Below are 7219 nucleotides of genomic sequence, written 5' to 3' on the forward strand. Positions count from 1 at the left end.
AATGCTAGACATGGGGAGACCCGCAAATAATACGTTACAGTAATCGAGGCGAGACGTAACAAACGCATGGATAATGATCTCGGCGTCTTTAGTGGACAAAATGGAGCGAATTCTAGCGATATTACGGAGATGAAAGAAGGCCGTTTTGGTAACGCTTTTAATGTGTGCCTCAAAGGAGAGAGTTGGGTGGAAGATAATACCCAGATTCTTTACCGTGTCGCCTTGTTTAATTGTTTGGTTGTCAAATGTTAGAGTTGTATTATTAAATAGAGTTCGGTGTCTAGCAGGACCGATAATCAGCATTTCCGTTTTTTTGGCGTCGAGTTGCAAAAAGTTAGCGGACATCCATTGTTTAATTTCATTAAGACACGCCTCCAGCTGACTACAATCCGGCGTGTTGGTCAGCTTTAGGGGCATGTAGAGTTGGGTGTCATCAGCATAACAGTGAAAGCTAACACCGTATTTGCGTATGATGTCACCTAGCGGCAGCATGTAGATGCTGAAGAGTGCAGGGCCAAGGACCGAACCCTAGGGAACTCCACACGTTACCTTAACGTAGTCCGAGGTCACATTGTTATGGGAGACACACTGCATCCTATCAGTAAGATAAGAGTTAAACCAAGACAGGGCTAAGTCTGACATACCAATTCGTGTTTTGATACGTTCTAATAAAATATTATGATCGACGGTATCGATTACACGATGTGTTCTTCTTCTTTGGTGGACAAATTGCGGGTCGCACTTCCATTCTGTCCTTGTCCTTTTGGAGGCGCCGCAGCTGTTTGAGCAGCTTTTGTTTCTTCTTCCCAGACAAAGTCATGTTGGCTCTTGGACTAGTTTTCCTCTTCCTAAGGTGATGATAGTGATGAGGCTTTCGTCCGCCACGGCGCCAACGATTTGGTGTTTCTTCTTCTTCTTCTCTCGCCCCAGAACTCGTCGCCGCTTGAAACATTTTTTGCCCGGTTCTGTTTTGGGTCTGTTTATCTTCCCTCCCGGTGGAGACAGCGTGATTTGATTTGATTGATTGATTGATACTTTTATTATTAGATTGCACAGTACAGTACATATTCCGTACAATTGACCACTAAATGGTAACACCACAATAAGTTTTTCAACTTGTTTAAGTTAATCAATTCATGGTACAAACTAGGGATGCACCGAAATGAAAATTTGTGGCCGAAGCCGAAGCCGAATAAAATTTAAACGCTTGGCCGAATACCGAATAATGAATGCAGTTTTTCACAATTGTGCGACTTATATATGTTTTTTTCCTTCTTTATTAAGCATTTTCAGCAGGTGTGACTTATACTACGAAAAATACGGTATTTTCTTATTTTAACTTTATTTACACTTCTGTTAAAATGTAATAATCACTTATTATTCTCTTCTTTGATACTTTACATTAGTTGTGGATGATACCACACATTTAGGTATCCATCCAATACCAAGTAGTTACAGGATAATAAATACATTGGTCATATTCAAAGTCCTCATGTGTCCAGGGACGTATTTCCTGAGTTTAGCAATATAAAAAAAGATAACAAATATAGATGTAATCATAGTACCGTATTTTTCGGATTATAAATCGCAGTTTTTTTCATAGTTTGGCCGGGGGTGCGACTTATACTCAGGAGCGACTTATGTGTGAAATTATTAACACATTTCCGTAAAATATTAAATAATATTATTTATCTCATTCGCGGAAGAGACGAAGAAAATGTCAGCAATCGTCACACACACGTCAATGAATAAGAATTTGGCGGGGGAGGGTCATGGCAGAAGTGCATTGTGGGTAATGGGATGCTAACTGCTATATGCTATTAAAATGGATCATTTCATCATTGGTACAGTACAGTACATATTCCGTACAATTGACCACTAAATGGTAACACCCCAATAAGTTTTTCAACTTGTTTAAGTTAATCAATTCATGGTACAAATTAGGGATGCACCGAAATGAAAATTTGTGGCCGAAGCCGAATAAAATTTAAACGCTTGGCCGAATACCGAATAATGAATGCAGTTTTTCACAATTGTGCGACTTGTATATGTTTTTTTCCTTCTTTATTAAGCATTTTCAGCAGGTGCGACTTATACTACGAAAAATACGGTATTTTCTTATTTTAACTTTATTTACACTTCTGTTAAAATGTAATAATAACTTATTCTTCTCTTCTTTGATACTTTACATTAGTTGTGGATGATACCACACATTTAGGTATCCATCCAACACCAAGTAGTTACAGGATAATAAATACATTGGTCATATTCAAAGTCCTCATGTGTCCAGGGACGTATTTCCTGAGTTTATCAATATAAAAAAAGATAACAAATATAGATGTAATCATAGTACCGTATTTTTCGGATTATAAATCGCAGTTTTTTTCATGGTTTGGCCGGGGGTGCGACTTATACTCGGGAGCGACTTATGTGTGAAATTATTTACACATTTCCGTAAAATATTAAATAATATTATTTATCTCATTCGCGGAAGAGACGAAGAAAATGTCAGCAATCGTCACACACACGTCAATGAATAAGAATTTGGCGGGGGAGGGTCATGGCAGAAGTGCATTGTGGGTAATGGGATGCTAACCGCTATATGCTACTAAAATGGATCATTTCATCATTGGTACAGTACAGTACATATTCCGTACAATTGACCACTAAATGGTAACACCCCAATAAGTTTTTCAACTTGTTTAAGTTAATCAATTCATGGTACAAATTAGGGATGCACCGAAATGAAAATTTGTGGCCGAAGCCGAAGCCGAATAAAATTTGAACGCTTGGCCGAATACCGAATAATGAATGCAGTTTTTCACAATTGTGCGACTTATATATGTTTTTTTCCTTCTTTATTAAGCATTTTCCGCAGGTGCGACTTATACTACGAAAAATACAGTATTTTCTTATTTTCACTTTATTTACACCTCTGTTAAAATGTAATAATCACTTATTATTCTCTTCTTTGATACTTTACATTAGTTTTGGATGATACCACACATTTAGGTATCCATCCAATACCAAGTAGTTACAGGATAATAAATACATTGGTCATATTCAAAGTCCTCATGTGTCCAGGGACGTATTTCTTGAGTTTATCAATATAAAAAAAGATAACAAATATAGATGTAATCATAGTACCGTATTTTTCGGATTATAAATCGCAGTTTTTTTCATAGTTTGGCCGGGGGTGCGACTTATACTCAGGAGCGACTTATATGTGAAATTATTAACACATTACCTTAAAATATCAAATAATATTATTTATCTCATTCGCGGAAGAGACGAAGAAAATGTCAGCAATCGTCACACACACGTCAATGAATAAGAATTTGGCGGGGGAGGGTCATGGCAGAAGTGCATTGTGGGTAATGGGATGCTAACTGCTATATGCTATTAAAATGGATCATTTCATCATTGGTACAGTACAGTACATATTCCGTACAATTGACCACTAAATGGTAACACCCCAATATGTTTTTCAACTTGTTTAAGTTAATCCATTCATGGTACAAATTAGGGATGCACCGAAATGAAAATTTGTGGCCGAAGCCGAATAAAATTTAAACGCTTGGCCGAATACCGAATAATGAATGCAGTTTTTCACAATTGTGCGACTTATATATGTTTTTCTCCTTCTTTATTAAGCATTTTCAGCAGGTGCGACTTATACTACGAAAAATACGGTATTTTCTTATTGTAACTTTATGTACACTTCTGTTAAAATGTAATAATCACTTATTCTTCTCTTCTTTGATACTTTACATTAGTTGTGGATGATACCACACATTTAGGTATCCATCCAACACCAAGTAGTTACAGGATAATAAATACATTGGTCATATTCAAAGTCCTCATGTGTCCAGAGACGTATTTCCTGAGTTTATCAATATAAAAAAAGATAACAAATATAGATGTAATCATAGTACCGTATTTTTCGGATTTTAAGTCGCAGATTTTTTCATAGTTTGGGTGCGACTTATACTCAGGAGCGATTTATGTGTGAAATTATTAACACATTTCCGTAAAATATTAAATAATATTATTTATCTCATTCGCGGAAGAGACGAAGAAAATGTCAGCAATCGTCACACACACGTCAATGAATAAGAATTTGGCGGGGGAGGGTCATGGCAGAAGTGCATTGTGGGTAATGGGATGCTAACTGCTATATGCTATTAAAATGGATCATTTCATCATTGGTACAGTACAGTACATATTCCGTACAATTGACCACTAAATGGTAACACCCCAATAAGTTTTTCAACTTGTTTAAGTTAATCAATTCATGGTACAAATTAGGGATGCACCGAAATGAAAATTTGTGGCCGAAGCCGAATAAAATTTAAACGCTTGGCCGAATACCGAATAATGAATGCAGTTTTTCACAATTGTGCGACTTGTATATGTTTTTTTCCTTCTTTATTAAGCATTTTCAGCAGGTGCGACTTATACTACGAAAAATACGGTATTTTCTTATTTTAACTTTATTTACACTTCTGTTAAAATGTAATAATAACTTATTCTTCTCTTCTTTGATACTTTACATTAGTTGTGGATGATACCACACATTTAGGTATCCATCCAACACCAAGTAGTTACAGGATAATAAATACATTGGTCATATTCAAAGTCCTCATGTGTCCAGGGACGTATTTCCTGAGTTTATCAATATAAAAAAAGATAACAAATATAGATGTAATCATAGTACCGTATTTTTCGGATTATAAATCGCAGTTTTTTTCATGGTTTGGCCGGGGGTGCGACTTATACTCGGGAGCGACTTATGTGTGAAATTATTTACACATTTCCGTAAAATATTAAATAATATTATTTATCTCATTCGCGGAAGAGACGAAGAAAATGTCAGCAATCGTCACACACACGTCAATGAATAAGAATTTGGCGGGGGAGGGTCATGGCAGAAGTGCATTGTGGGTAATGGGATGCTAACCGCTATATGCTACTAAAATGGATCATTTCATCATTGGTACAGTACAGTACATATTCCGTACAATTGACCACTAAATGGTAACACCACAATAAGTTTTTCAACTTGTTTAAGTTAATCAATTCATGGTACAAATTAGGGATGCACCGAAATGAAAATTTGTGGCCGAAGCCGAATAAAATTTGAACGCTTGGCCGAATACCGAATAATGAATGCAGTTTTTCACAATTGTGCGACTTATATATGTTTTTTTCCTTCTTTATTAAGCATTTTCCGCAGGTGCGACTTATACTACGAAAAATACAGTATTTTCTTATTTTCACTTTATTTACACCTCTGTTAAAATGTAATAATCACTTATTATTCTCTTCTTTGATACTTTACATTAGTTTTGGATGATACCACACATTTAGGTATCCATCCAATACCAAGTAGTTACAGGATAATAAATACATTGGTCATATTCAAAGTCCTCATGTGTCCAGGGACGTATTTCCTGAGTTTATCAATATAAAAAAAGATAACAAATATAGATGTAATCATAGTACCTTATTTTTCGGATTATAAATCGCAGTTTTTTTCATAGTTTGGCCGGGGGTGCGACTTATACTCAGGAGCGACTTATATGTGAAATTATTAACACATTTCCGTAAAATATTAAATAATATTATTTATCTCATTCGCGGAAGAGACGAAGAAAATGTCAGCAATCGTCACACACACGTCAATGAATAAGAATTTGGCGGGGGAGGGTCATGGCAGAAGTGCATTGTGGGTAATGGGATGCTAACTGCTATATGCTATTAAAATGGATCATTTCATCATTGGTACAGTACAGTACATATTCCGTACAATTGACCACTAAATGGTAACACCCCAATAAGTTTTTCAACTTGTTTAAGTTAATCAATTCATGGTACAAATTAGGGATGCACCGAAATGAAAATTTGTGGCCGAAGCCGAATAAAATTTAAACGCTTGGCCGAATACCGAATAATGAATGCAGTTTTTCACAATTGTGCGACTTATATATGTTTTTTTCCTTCTTTATTAAGCATTTTCAGCAGGTGCGACTTATACTACGAAAAATACAGTATTTTCTTATTTTAACTTTATTTACACTTCTGTTAAAATGTAATAATCACTTATTCTTTTCTTCTTTGATACTTTACATTAGTTTTGGATGATACCACACAATTAGGTATCCATCCAACACCAAGTAGTTACAGGATAATAAATACATTGGTCATATTCAAAGTCCTCATGTGTCCAGGGACGTATTTCCTGAGTTTATCAATATAAAAAAAGATAACAAATATAGATGTAATCATAGTACCTTATTTTTCGGATTTTAAGTCGCAGATTTTTTCATAGTTTGGGTGCGACTTATACTCAGGAGCGACTTATATGTGAAATTATTAACACATTTCCGTAAAATATTAAATAATATTATTTATCTCATTCGCGGAAGAGACGAAGAAAATGTCAGCAATCGTCACACACAAGTCAATGAATAAGAATTTGGCGGGGGAGGGTCATGGCAGAAGTGCATTGTGGGTAATGGGATGCTAACTGCTATATGCTATATGCTACTGCTGTAGCTATTAAAATGGATCATTTCATGGTTGGCGGTAACTTATAAAAACTGAGAAGGGCTGAACAAAAATGGCGTTGAAAAGGAAATCATGTACTGCAGATTACAAGCCGGACGTAGTGAAATATGCAGCAGAGTTGGCAGAGTTGTTTAGAAGCCACATCCAGGAAGAAGATTTCATGGGATTTATGGATTAGGAGTGAGAGATAGTTTGGTAAAGGTATAGCATGTTCTATATGTTCTAGTTATTTGAATGACTCTTACCATAATATGTTAGGTTAACATAGCAGTTGCTTATTTATGCCTCATATAACCTACACTTATTCAGCCTGTTGTTCACTATTCTTTATTTATTTTAAATTGCCTTTCAAATGTCTATTCTTGCTGTTGGGTTTTATCAAATAAATTTCCCCCCAAATTGCGACTTATACTCCAGTGCGACTTGTATATGTGTTTTTTTCTTTCTTTACTATACATTTTCGGCTGGTGCGACTTATACTCCGGAGCGACTTATACTCCGAAAAAGACGGTAGTATTGACTAGATCCACTCTTGTACTTGATATCATTAAAGTGGACGTCAGGTGCAGATCCAACCATGGCGTTTGTTTACATTTCGACGCCTGTGAACTACGGTGTGTAGTGAAGCATGTCTAGCTACTCCTCGTCC

General features: G+C 35.9%; 1 protein-coding gene across 1 annotated transcript in view; it reads right to left on the minus strand.

Moving 5' to 3' along the window:
• The window catches only part of LOC133550162 (transmembrane protein 62-like), a 48298-nt gene that overhangs the window by 16855 nt on the left and 24224 nt on the right, over window positions 1–7219 (minus strand). The gene's annotated exons all lie outside the window — the stretch shown is intronic.

The sequence above is a fragment of the Nerophis ophidion genome, linkage group LG03 (assembly GCF_033978795.1).
Source record: "Nerophis ophidion isolate RoL-2023_Sa linkage group LG03, RoL_Noph_v1.0, whole genome shotgun sequence".
Lineage (NCBI taxonomy): Eukaryota > Metazoa > Chordata > Actinopteri > Syngnathiformes > Syngnathidae > Nerophis > Nerophis ophidion.